Raw genomic sequence first — 14,517 nt, 5'->3', positions numbered from 1 at the left:
GTCTGCGTGACGATTGATCTACCCTTTTATTGCATTCTTAAGGCGTCAGTCATAAGAGTTAACGTGACGCTCATAGTCTCAGTATTGACAACAGGACGTCGTGTTTACATTCCCATTTCAAGTGTCGAATGTACGAACCGCCACCACCAACAACTTTCTTCAACTATTCACTCTCTCACACACACAGACGCACATACAAGCTAAAGAAGGGCACAAGGCTATACTAAGCACCACTTCTTCTCCGTCTAGGCATAACACTAGGCGTCTTTACCGTTAACAAGTTCACTTGTCAACGACCTGCCCGATCCCAGCAGCAGATAACTTTCTTCGTGCGACACCCTTCGGATCAGAAGAGAATGCCACAACAATGCTGTGCGGAAACACTGTATGGACGGACTTCTTGATAACGAAACGTATGAGGAAATAAGGAAGATTCTTATCAGGATAGCAGAACTCTGGGGAAGAGGAGTAAATCGTTCAATAACTCTGGAATTTCTGAGTTATTTGTAAGGTCACAGTAGAATCGCAAACAAAGTTTTATGTTTTTTCAGTGGTTTGTCAATTTTCAGGATGAAAAGTTGAGTGCCGTAGAAAAACTTTAAGCAATTAGGATGGGGAAAGAGCCTCAAAAATATATGGGCAACATCTTAGGGACCTTCAGACAATGGAAATCAAATGATTCGTATTGAGAATGTTGTCACTTTTATATTTTGGAAATTACGAGTACGTGTTAAGACATAGTGTTTAAGGTCAAGTGGCACCAGTGGTTTTCCACAACTCCGCTATCTCCTCGAAAGACTTCCACCAATAATTAGAAGTTAAGGGTATGGGTACCCCAGTGCAGGCAACCCACCCTCCACGGGAGACGGTTAAGAACAGCAAAAGTATTAGGGTGGTACAGCCCACTAGGCGAATTGTTTGGAAGGGAAGCAGGGAAGGGGATGGGCAAGGCCCTGGGTAATTAGGGGAGTACAGTCATAGGGTTAGGACATCCTATGTGGGGGGGAAGGTCGCTATGGGGATATCTGAACATTACAAAATCCTAAGTCAAGCCACGCAAGGGTGCGCATGGCGTCAGCAGGGCATGGGGTTGGGCTTTCCTGGGTAGGTTAACCTCATTACGATCAAGTCGGTGGGGGACCTATCAGAAGACAAAAACACATCAATCAGTCAGTCACACACTTTTCATGAGTAATATGGTATATAAAGGTAAATAAATAAATAATGGCAAGGCACTGAATTCATTTACTCATCTTCACTCTATTTATGCTGCTCCTTGTTAATAATATCCTCACTGAGATCTACTTCTACACCACAACAGTGAAATAGCCGAAAGGCACAACCTGGAGAGAAAAGATGTACAGATCAACCATCCACCCTGTTCCCCCCCCCATCTAGCACCAGCGGACTTAGCAATAGCATAGCATTAGTAGAGGCATATGATGCAAGAAAGCAAGCTTATATAGCATCAGCCAAAAAAAAAAAAAAAAAAAACCCTTCCTGTTTCTTAAGATGAACGAAATTTCAGGGTGTTGAGAACATAAAGAAAACCTAACCACCGAACTGAACATCATCTCTTTGGATGCCTTCGCTGAATCTTTTCAGAAACTTTTAGAATAGTCTAATAAGTGTGTTCAATCAGGTGGTGATTACTTTGATTAAAAATAAAACTATTTTTATGCTCCTTCACATTGTGTTCTTTTTATTGCACCAGTCCAAGAACTTTATTGGCACACCTCGTACGAGTGTGCTGTATGTACATATGAGTGACAAGAAATTAAAGCAAAAAAAAAAAATAGTTAGCAAACTATCTTAAGTCCATTAAGTTGACGACATAACCACACAACACAAACAGCCCATTTTGATCTTTATTATAAACAGCGAGTTGGAAAGTGCACAGAAACAAAATAGTGTTCTGCTTTTTCGGGAAGTTTCCTTTCTATTTCTTCGAGGAGGAGAAGGAATACATTACCATGAAAAAGCAAAAGTACTGATCAGACTTGGTCTTACAGTTTGAGGGGTTCCAGGCATTACGCTGATATTGCATACAATGGAGAACTGTTTTGTTAACAATTTTTTATTGGGTTTTAAATGGGCAAAAAGAGAATTTCTTAGAAGTAACAAAGGGCCACAATAGAATAATTAATTACTAACTGCAGAACATAATTTATTCATTTAAAACTTCTTAAGACTGCAAATGACATTGCCATCAAATGATGGCAACGTCATCTGCAGTCATTAAAATAGCCAAGTTTTCACCCTGTTCTTAAAATATCATTGACCCCACGTAAGTCTTTATAAGTTTTCGTTTCGAAGAAGTTCTTTCCCCCGAGGTTAGGACAGGAGCAGAGAGAGAGAGGTATTGCGATACCAGTAACGAAATATAGTTCTCCATTTCTCTTTCTCTCATTATTTTGTACGCATTTTGCGGTCAGATTTCCGTTTTGTAAGATGTATATTTTGTTGCTGTTGTTGTTGCTAAATGGAGCATGGGATTCAAGTCACAAATCTTGCCTTTTGCCGATGGGTCATTAAACTAAACCACACCCCCTTGTATAGGAAATGAGGGAGAGTTCTCCTCCTAGTTCGTTATCTCCCTCGTTAACCCGGGGTAAAAACATCACAATTGATTAAAAATGTCCACCAAGTTCCTAGTATGTGTTAGTTTACAGCCGAAGGACCAAAGGGTACTATAGTTACAATGAAGAGCTCTTCCAGCTCAGTGGGATTATATCAGAGTGAAAAGGAAAAAAAAAATTTGGGAACAAAAAAAAAAAAAAAAAGCATACTAGAGTGGACACGAAAAGAGTAGACACCAGCGCCCCCGTGGCCTAATGGATAAGGCATCGGTCTCCTAAACCGGGGATTGCGGGTTCGAATCCCGCCGGGGGTACAAGGGTGAAATTTTTTTTTTTTCCCCTCTTTAGTCTTTTGCCTCAATACGTTTGTTACATTTGTTTTGGTATATTATGAGTCTGAATGATTGTAAAAACTTTTCGAATTTTTAATTAAAAATAGGATTTTATTTATAAAATTTTTGAATACAGAAAGAAACAATTTCTATTAATTTTTTAATGTATTAATTAATAGTCTGATCAACTTATATAGCTATAAAGATTAAATCCTGAAGCCTATTTATTCTTATTTTTATTTTTTTCATTTTTTGACCATCTTTTACATTTTTTTAATTTTTTTTTTATTTTTTCATTGTATAGGAGAGAAGTTCCAAGCCGGTATGTATTGCTCAATTAAAAACAAATATTTTAATATTATTATTGTTATTATCATCTGTTTATTCACCATAGGTTCATCCCTTAAACAGCCAGTGGGCTAGGAGGGTGTACAAATATTTTTTTTTTTTTATATACAGAATACAATTTTATACAAATTTTCAATATTTAAAATAATTACATTAATTAAAAAATTATATTTACTTAATAGCGGTAAAGATTAACTTTAAAATAAAATTAATATTATAATAAGGGTTGGCCTACATATAATTTCTTCTGTAATTGTAATTACAATTTTCTTAGTTTTTACATTATATTATTGCATTAAATTATTTACATTTCTGATAGAAATAAAACTCTGATTTTATAACAGTTCTGGTAATTAGGACCACATTTGGTCCATAATTTGCTTCTGGGAGTTTTATTTGTAAGATTATTAGCGTCAGTAATAAAACATAGGAGTTGAAGAGAAGACCACCGCTGAGCACCTGTAAGAATGAGAAAAACATATGAAGTGGAAAGATGATGGTATTTATCTCTTCGAATCCTCTCAATGATAAACGATACCGCATTATAATTATACGTAATGAAAAATAGCCTATTGTATAATAATAGATGCTGTTATTACTGTTCCCAGGAATTCATCACCGAAGGATGGACAAAAGTAAAAACACGGAAGGAAAGATCCTAAACTAGCATTCTGCTAGTACCACTCTATTGTCCTGCTGGCTATTGTCGTTCAGGAGCACGTTCCAACTATTAAACTGAATAATAAATAAATAAGATATCCTTAATTAAAGCAATTAAGAATATTCATGTAGGCATTTTCAAACTTCGCTTTTCGGTAGCTTAGGCCGCATTTGGCTGCAGACCTGAATCCATAGTATTGTGTTCAATTCTGGACCTATAAAAAAAAAAAGATACAGAAGTTCTAGGGAAAGTCCAAAGGACGATCAAGTTAGTGATGGGTGCGAAAAAATTGATGAAGATATAGAGAAAGGCTTAGAAGACTGCAAAGTTTGAATTTGTGGACAACAAAGTTTTACAACTAGATATCTAAGGAGATATGATTGAGGAATTCAGGTGTTATGACTCTAACCGAAGATCTGATTGAGGTGAATAAAGCGCTGAATGGGCTGAGTGAAATAAATAAGGAAGGTTTATGGCTGATGCAAAAAAAGTCCGCTTCCTTGTATCATTTGGCGTTACTTATTAATATATCTTTGAAAATTAAGGATTAAGAACTCAAAACAAAAGTTGTTTCATTCAGAAAGAACCGTTTCTTTTGAGATACACATACGTGCATTCCAACCAAACTTCACACTTCAATTTAACTATACAGCAAAACATTATACACACACATTTAGGTAAAATAAATAAATAAATAAAATGAAAAGCGCAACTTGTGAAAGAACACTGCACTTGGCAACATGTCGAATTCAGAACTTCTTGAGGCATACGATATGTAACGTGTTTCCGGAAATACTGCTTACACCAACAAGACGAAATAAATCGCCCCTGTCATGGAGTCATGCCAAGCCTAAATTAGGGTTTGACGAATTAATGGGGTGGGTTCGGTAGACGAAGAAAGTTTTTTCTTCTTTTTTCAATAGAAGTTATAGCGAGGGGTGGAGGGAGATACCAATAGCTTTGTGTAATGTCATGCGTTCATGCAAGTGTTCCGTAGCATCGACCTTTCGATCTTAAATCGGGTGGTCCGACGCACGGATATAATTCCGATCACGAAGCTAAGCGCGGAAAGAAATACGGGACTTTTGTTTCCGCCTGCACAATGGCAACTTGTACTTTGCATACAAAGTGAGCGATAGTCACATTGGAAGGTTGTCATTGATCACAACGCCAGCAACACTTGAATGCGTTTCCATAGCAACTGCAAAGTGAAAATATCGGCTAAAAGAGCGCGGGTGATAACTAGAACTTGTACAAAGCCGAAGTAAGCAAACTTAGCGTTAAGATACTTATCGCTGTTCTCTTTGTACGTCTGTGAAACAACTTGCAAACAGGAGAACAGATGTCCAAAAGGCATTCCAGTTACAGTCCTCTGGAAACACCACGCCTTATTCAAACCACCTTTCTAATACGTTGCACACAACATCAGCCTTTAGATGGAGTCTCGTTTTATAAACAGAAAGCAGTGTAGGCAACCGAAATTCTTCCAACCCCCCCTTACATAAAAATTGTATATTTTTGGCAATAGACGCGTAAAAGGAAAAAAACTTACTGGGGGAAATTTTCGTTTAGAATCAAAATCAGAAAGATAAGAAAAGATACTGAAGGGGTCGCTTAGTATGCTACTGGGGGATTTAATGCGTTTTTTTTTTTTTTTTGTTTTTTTAATCAAGGATTAAATCTGCTCTTAGCAAATGTATTGCTCCTTTAAGCTTAGAAATCGCTCTCTTTTACCAGATAATGTTTCTTGTTCTTAAGTTTCGTTTCAAATGCTATTGGAGAAAAAATCATGGCAACAAGATCATCTACAAAAATTCATGTAGATGATCTATCGAAGCTCATGTATTATTGTTCTCAAAAGAAAATCTTGGCAACTTCTATTTTGGGAAATCGATCGATGGTTAAAAAACTCGTAAATCCTGTAAAAGGAATTCAATGAAAACGCATATACAAAAAATGTAGTTTAAAGTAACGTGGTTTGTGCTAAATTACGCTACTTGTTCAAGTGAAATTAGGAAAAGGGAATTAAAGAAAGTACTGTGAGGGTTACCTCAAACTGCCATTTGCATGGATGGAGATGTCGATCCATCACACCAGCATACGGATCACCACCTGGTGTAGTTCGTGCCAATTCTGTAAACAGTACGCAGATATATAAGATATGATCTAATGCCTCTGGCAGGAAATTAGGTCAAGGTGTATACCCCAGGCCACTATTTCTTACTGATGATATTAGGGGGAGACCGAGAGAGGCGGTTCGGGTGCAGAGAAAAAGCTTCGGTTGGCCGTTTCACCTGGATCGTCAACGCCAATATACTGATCACAAGTTACTCAGTTCCAAAACCAGCAGGAATGACTAGAACCGGTCTCGATTTTACAATATGCAATTCTTTGGCTTGTATTCTCTCTTCATTCGTAAATGACTAGTGTTTGTAACGGTAACCTGAAGGAATAGCACTTCACACAAACGTAGTATTGAGGAACAGTGCTGCCCCTTCAGGCTTGCAGTGTTTCTGTTATTGATCTTTGCTAATTCAAACGCTGAAAATACTTCGATGGAGAAAATCATTTTTGTAGGTAATATACTTGCAACTTCCTTCAACCCAATTGGTAAAAATAAAATAAAATAAAATAAATAATAATAATAACAATATAGAATGATACAAAATTGAGGATCTGAATGGAACAAAGAGTATGATCACAAACGTTTGTTCAGAAATGAATGACCAGTTATAGCAACTGTCTATTAATTCCTGTGGAAACGATTTAATATCGTATTTGGTTGTCATTTCATTAGTGAGCACATCAATTTGACAAAATCGATAGCTATTGATAAGATCTCTGGATGTAGTAAAGAAGGAAACGTCCTGTAAGCCTGGGGATACATCAAAATCTGTCGTATTCCGGTATTCGATGGTGAACCACAGTTTGGAGATGTCAAGTTAGTCTTTGCCATTCGTTTTATTTCTAGTTTGAATTCCTTCTGCCTCTAATAGTCAGTAATAATTGAGAAGAAAAGTAACGCCGAGAGCGAAAATGAAAGTCTAGTTTTATTTTATTTATTTTTAGGTGAACAGGAAGCAGCATTTGCGAAATACGTATGAAAGAATTGAGGTAAGTTTAAGGGAGCGATAATTCGAAAGGATCATCCTTTTAAGAAACTGATTGGATATGAGGAAATTTTCAAGCAAGATTAAAAAAACACCACGGAATAAGAGAATGTAAAATGGGGACAAAATATAAGTTAAGCGTTTTGGGGCATTGGTTTAAAGAACAAATGGTGAAATCCGATCAGCACCTGGAAGATTCTTCGTGTCAAAATTATTAAGAATTCTTCTGTCTTTGTGACGGAAGAACGATGAAGACATTGAATGGAACGTATTTAGTATAAGTGCCAGAGATTTACCAAGATCGTCGATGTAATAGTTAGAGGAAAAGTAAGATAGCTAATAAATCTTTCAGATTAAAGTGCAAGAGAATCATCATTAGGGTGCAACAGAAATGGAAATACGTAGCAGTATTAGTGTTTTAGGCGCATCAGCGACTAACTAAAGCCATATTTCTCCTACTATATTGTCTGTAAATTGTATGTTCTGAAGTCGATTTTTTGTTTGCTAACGAAAAACCCCAGTTTCCGGAAGAAAAAAACCGCGTTACCCTCGCCTAAGACCGACTAACTCAGCCACGTTGTGAAAAAAGTCCATAAAAATTCCTCAAGTCATCGAACTCAAGTCTTTTCCACTCGGTGTGGGGAGGACTGCGATCCTACGAACTGTGCTACCCCACTAGAGTGTGGAAATACAGAAGTTGCGGCAAGAAAAAAGAGGGCTGGAATATCATTTGGACGTGAAGTTCTTTCGTACTCTTAATATTTTCAAAATCGATCTTGGATTCATTAATAAGTCATTCCATGTTTCAGTTAAGGCAGCAAATAAAGTTGGAGATTTGCATACAAGAAACTTACGATATGCTATATTCTTATCTTGAACAGCCTTCGCACATTTATTAGAAAATCATGGTTTAGATATTCGTGACGAGAGGTTATAGTTAAATGAGTAAAGGATTTCATTTATACAAGAATAATTTCACTGACACAATCTGAAACAAATATTAACATCAGCGATTTACAACATCAATCCAACTGAGGAAAAGAAATCATAAATGCCATCCCATTTCTTATTCTTGTGTGAGAAAGAGGATGCCCATAAGAAAGCCGCTTAAAAAAAGACACAATCACCAAGCTGTAGTCTGAGATACCTAGAGATACACTAGAGATCCCGCATCCTAACGCAAGGGTGCGGGATCTCTACACCCTTGAGTTAGGTTTCCGCCTTTGGGAGTAGATTATCTGTCTTCATCTGAGGACTGACAGTCGAGGTCTTCCTCTGCGTTGTTAAGATGGGTGTACTGTGGAGGCGTTCCTGTCTTTGCCTCTTCTAAATTGTTAACTCAGTGTCCGTATGAATGCTACAGACTTACATGGCGGAGTTGAACAAATATTTGTGGTGCCGCCTAACCTTATGATTTACATACATACCGGCAACCCTTATGCATCCATGTGCATCCTACCATGTTGCATTTTTATCCAGGACAGAAACGGGATCTTGCAAGACGATAATGCACCGTGTCATCTGGTTTGCACTGTGCACGAGTGGTTCCATGAAAACAGTGAAATATCACCCATCTTGATTGGCCTCCAAGTTCGCCTGACCTCAATCCAATTGAACACGTGTGGGTTGTTTTGGAACGGGAAGTGAGGCATATTGACACGCAGTGGTCATCTATTCAGACTCTGTGAAAAGCCTTGCACGCATCATCGCTATGGACGTCTTAATAGCGGCTGTTATCCGTGCGAACGGTGGCTGAACACGGTATTAGATAGGTGGTCACAATTCAGTGATCACTCAGTGCATATTAAAATATATCAGTGTTAATGTTTTAAGCACTTTCAATACATCATATTTTAATTTTTTTTTCCCAAAAAAAGGGAAAATGAAATCGCGTTTTAGAGAATATATGCGCGCATACACACCATACTTATATAAGCCTCTTTATATGACATTGTCATTGAATTCATCTCATTAGTAAGTCGTAATAACCACGCCACACCACACGACATTGAATTATATAATTAGACAATGGTATTGCTGCTGTAAAATGTCTCACAACCTCCTCTCATCTCAACTGGAATTAAGGAAGTAATGTAGATGCGCATATGTACGAGTATGTTCTTAGTAATAAGTTTTGATCAATTTTAATTCGGTCTAATTCAATTCAATTCTCAACTAAATTTCTGACACAAAATATTCTTTTATCGACAAAACAACATGGAGCTAGAAATTTTCGTTTGGAATTAATGTATAGATTAATTGAAAATATTGAATTTCGCTCGATTAAATTGAAACTGTATTTATATCCACAAAATTAGTATCTCCAACGAAAGAGAAAAGGAGAAAGTGCTAAGAGGTAAGACTACTTTCTCTCAGAGGAGATCGCATCCACAATGTTGAGAAGCTTCCTAGTCACCGTTGGGGATGTTCCCCTCTCTAAAAGTCTCTCTGCCGATATAAATATTGAGAAAATACGATAAATATATTACAACCAAATGTGGAAATAGAATTCACAGAATGCTCGTCAAGTATTAAAATAAAGCGACTCCAAAATAAAATAAAAATATCGGATATTTATAGATTAGGTTAGCGGTGAACAGGAAAGGGGCAACGAGCGAGGGGGAAAGTTGGAATGTTAATGATGACAAATTAGTCAAGTAGCTGACAGGTATCCGAGGAAACAAGTTAGTTGACAGTGCTCAAGACGCGTGAAGGGCGATAAGAAGTTCATTGCATGACATAAATAATAGCAAAATTGGGATTCGTGCGTGTTATCAAGTTTTGGAAGAATAGACACCGTTAACTTACAGGACGTTTAAGAAATCTCGACATGGAATCGCTGCAATTATCCTCGTTGGTCGAGGAAAGCGTGTAGCAACCAAGGTTTCGGAGTAGTAAAAATCTCATAATTCCTCTGGAGTATATTAGGTTTTTTTGCCAATAAATTGTGTCGGCAGCGTAAGTCCAATGACACACAGAAAGATCAATTTTTTAATTACTTCCGTATGTCGTCAAAATATCGGGGAATGGTAATTCTGATAGTTTTACAATCTACTTCGTAGAAAAACAAAATTTAGCCTTCAAAGAATCGCAGATTCAAAGGGAGTAGCAGTGGTTAGTACCTTAGGAAATATTCTCAATAGAATATATAATTCTGAAACAAAGAGTCGAGCTTGCTTTGTTAGGAAAGCATGAATTAGTTGAAGGTATTTCATAGTCACGTGATAACACAGATATGGCGACCTACGTTGCTTATGATACTTCCTTTCTTGTTCTTAAATAGCTTGTTTGGCAGACTAGAAACGTTTTTATAAATATTTTAATGTATTTTAATAAATATTAGATATGTTTTTTGTATATATACATGTTTTTTTTTTGTTTTTTTTTTTTCGTAGTTGTTCAAATTAGAATCTGTCGCTGGCCCCCATCTAATATTTATGCATGTAGGTTAGCGTCGAAGGCCGAATGAGATAGGGGGCACACTAGGGAAGCTAGAATTAAATACCGTAAACGGCCAGTATATGGAGAGGACCGGGATAATTAGCGATCTTATCACACAGTACTGGGTTTCTTTTTTTTTTTTAACTCCATTATCTACTATAAGGATAATCTGGTAATAAACTTAAATTATAGCGAATATACATTACTAAAGTGGAAACGAGTCTACGAAAAACCGTTCCAAGAGTTGCCTATGGCCATAGCGGCTCACTGCCTCACCGAATCCTTGAAGTACTGCAGCTGCACCAAAGTGCCAGAGCTTGAAATGAAAAATAACTGGGTTGATAATATTTGTCAACAAAAATAAAAGACTGAATATGGTATGTTTTGTTAAAATTTTATCAAACCCTTGCAAATATTAGGAAAGAACAAGACCAATTGTCACATTTCAAACTTCTCTCTTACCTTAATCATCATCATCATCATCAGCCATTTTCAATCCACTGCAGGATGAAGGCCTCTCCAGCAACTTTCCAGTTCCTTCTGTTTTGAGCACTGGCCATCCATTTACTACTCAAAAACTCATGAATTTCATCTATCCATCTCCGCCTTTGTCTTCCAGGTTTTCTTCTAGCTCCTCTTGGGTACCATTCTGTTATTTTCTTAGTCCATCTGTCATCATGTCTTCGAGCTATGTGTCCTGCCCAAGACCATTTTAGTTCTTTAGTTTTGATAAGAATGTCCTTTACTTGAGTTTGCTGCCTAATCCATGTGTTTCTCTTCTTATCTAACAGTCTGATTCCCAATATGATTCGTTCCATTCTTCGCTGTGTAGTTCTCAGCTTCTCTTCCATTCTTTTGGTGAGTGCCCAAGTTTCACTTCCATAAGTCATGGTGGGGAGTATACATTGATTCATTATTTTACGTTTCAGACAAACTGGGATATTGCTCTTCAGTATGTGACTATATTTCCTGAATGCTATCCATCCAAAATTTATTCTTCTCTTGACTTCCAGCCATTTATCATTATTACAGCTAATAACTTGTCCCAGATAAGTATATGACTCCACCTTTTCAATTACTGCTCCTTCAATCATTATTTCCCTTTCCGTGGCATACTTGTTCATCATTACTTTTGTTTTAGCCCTTACCTTAATAGCTGTAGCTAACAGACATCCAAGCAATGCACTATCATATTGTCAACTGTGGAATAGAAAGATTTTGCTTTCAGTTGCGAGTCGTATATGCTTTGGATTACAATGTTTTTAACAACATCAAAGTGAAACTCAGTTTCCTTGGACTTTTTATTGCTGTACTCCCAATTAGGTTACTTTTCACTTAAAACACGTTGAATTTACTTATATTTTAAGCCTTAGCGATTTAAATTGTTTTTTTTATTATTATTTTTTATGTGGGAAGGGATTAACCTGACGAAAAATTTTGTCAGCAATGGCTTCATAGACACAGTAATAACATTTCAAATGGGGATAGTGGTAACATTTCTTATGGGGGACAATTGTAACCCTTCAAATAGGGATCATTGTAACATTTGAAAATGAGACAATTGTAAAATTTCAAATAGAGATGTTTCTACACATTACAACTGACTCCAGAAATATTTTTATTATAGAGGTCAACACATTTATACATTTTTATCGTAATTTGTGAGAAAACGTGGAAGGATTTATAAACCTCAAAAAGAGAGCAAAATTGAGACAAACCTCTCGGAAGATGAATTAATAACTTTGTAAACCTTCAGTTCATTCCCTTTGCACTCGATGTTGATGGACTGGAACATCGAAAATAAAGGTTTAGATAATACATAACTTAAACTGTGATGATGGCTTAGTGGGACACCATGAGAAAGGGAATTAAAGCCCCCCACCTTCACCAACAACAGATAAATGACGATTTATCTGTTTCTAAGCAGAAAGTTGAAAAGAGGGAATGAAGAAAATCAAATGCATAAGATATACTTTGTATCGAGGAACAGTAAATCTGTTTACATCTTGCAAGATGATAAGTATAAAATAGGTAAAAACGGTGAGATTGGAAAGCTAGTATTTATGGGAAGAAAACCGTATTGGCGAGTATCGATAAAAGAATGAAAGTAGACATTGTGATGTTTAAAAATAATGTTTCAAAGATTTTGAAGATAGCGGTGAATGTGGTGATAGGACAGTAACTAATGGGATCATTAGTTTCTGTCTATTAGCTACAATTCTATTTCTATTTATTTATTAACAACGGTTCTGTTTTCATTTATTTGTAAATTGGAATTACATGATCGTGCTTAAAAATGGAAAGTAATAACCACTACGAAAACAATAATTGATCATAACGATTAGAAGAGGAAACAGAGAACACCTTTCTTTGAAAATAAGTAGCAACAGAATCAGGATCAGGAGAGGTAGAAACTCGTATCGACACAGAAGTAAAAGTTGTCATCAGTTTACATTTATTGCAGATTCACACAATACAATTGATCTACACATTGAGACAATTGTAACAATGAGTTCTTGTGAGAATGCTGTAAAATACAACTTTAAAGTAAATTCACAATTCTTTTAAAGGAATATCTACAGTCAAAAAATAACACTTTTTTTATAATATTTGTAAGTAAACTTCGTCATCATTTTATTAACAAATTGCTTTATTATAAAAGAAAATGCAAAAAAAATGCTATACTGACCCCCAATCTTCAACGCCATTTTTCGTTGGTTCTGGCATTTTATACTCCACAATTGATTACGAATGTGCTCGAACTTGTAATCGGCAAATAACCACCTTAAGGTCTCAATAAGCTTTTATTGAATTTTAACAACTGGAACTCTCTGAATTAATTTTTTAAAATTAATTCAGAGTCATCATCATCAGCCATTTTCAATCCACTGCAGGATGAAGGCCTCTCCAGCAACTTTCCAGTTCATTCTGTTTTGAGCACTGGCCATCCATTTACTACTCAAAAACTCATGAAATTCATCTATCCATCTCCGCCTTTGTCTTCCAGGATTTCTTCTAGCTCCTCTTGGGTACCATTCTGTTATTTTCTTAGTCCATCTGTCATCATGTCTTCGAGCTATGTGTCCTGCCCAAGACCATTTTAGTTCTTTAGTTTTGATAAGAATGTCCTTTACTTGAGTTTGCTGCCTAATCCATGTGTTTCTCTTCTTATCTAACAGTCTGATTCCCAATATAATTCGTTCCATTCTTCGCTGTGTAGTTCTTAGCTTCTCTTCCATTCTTTTGGTGAGTGCCCAAGTTTCACTTCCATAAGTCATGGTGGGGAGTATACATTGATTCATTATTTTACGTTTCAGACAAACTGGGATATTGCTCTTCAGTATGTGACTATATTTCCTGAATGCTATCCATCCAAAATTTATTCTTCTCTTGACGTCCAGCCATTTATCATTATTACAGATAATAACTTGTCCCAGATAAGTATATGACTCCACCTTTTCAATTACTGCTCCTTCAATCATTATTTCCCTTTCCGTGGCATACCCCTGTTCATCATTACTTTTGTTTTAGCCATATTCATCTTTAGTCCAAAATCCTTACTAACTGTGCATAACTGATTAAGATTTTCCTCTAATTCTTTGGGATCGTGGCTTATGACCACAATGTCATCTGCAAATCGTAAATGGTTTAGGTACTCTCCATTCACATTGACTCCTTTCTGCGACCAGTCTAATCTTCTGAAAGCTTCCTCAAGGGCAGCAGTAAACAGCTTCGGAGATATTGTGTCTCCTTGTCGAACTCCTTTCTCGATTTTAAATTTGCTACTGTCTTTGTCTAGTCTAATAAAGGATGTAGCACTCTCATATATTTTCTTCAAAATCATAGTATATGGAGTATCTATGCCTTGCTTTTCCAGTGCCCGAAACATTGCCTTATGCTGAATGGAGTCAAATGCCTTTTCGTAATCCACAAATGCTAGGCATAATGGTGTTTTATATTCATTTGCTTTCTCCATTAGCTGTGATATTACGTGAAGGTGATCCATAGTTGAGAATCCTGTCCTAAAGCCAGCTTGCTCTTTCGGT

General features: G+C 36.6%; 1 protein-coding gene and 1 non-coding gene across 2 annotated transcripts in view; one reads left to right on the top strand and one right to left on the bottom strand.

Annotated features, from left to right (window-relative positions):
- The window catches only part of LOC150080583 (uncharacterized), a 95,356-nt gene that overhangs the window by 68,185 nt on the left and 12,654 nt on the right, over positions 1-14,517 (bottom strand). The window lies entirely within an intron of this gene.
- Positions 2,821-2,893, top strand: TRNAR-CCU (transfer RNA arginine (anticodon CCU)). The gene has a single exon. It is a non-coding gene; the product is annotated as a tRNA-Arg (tRNA).

Source organism: Mastigoproctus giganteus, chromosome 9 (assembly GCF_048544385.1).
Source record: "Mastigoproctus giganteus isolate SK-2022 chromosome 9, ASM4854438v1, whole genome shotgun sequence".
Lineage (NCBI taxonomy): Eukaryota > Metazoa > Arthropoda > Arachnida > Uropygi > Thelyphonidae > Mastigoproctus > Mastigoproctus giganteus.
This window is presented reverse-complemented; position numbering and strand designations above follow the sequence as displayed.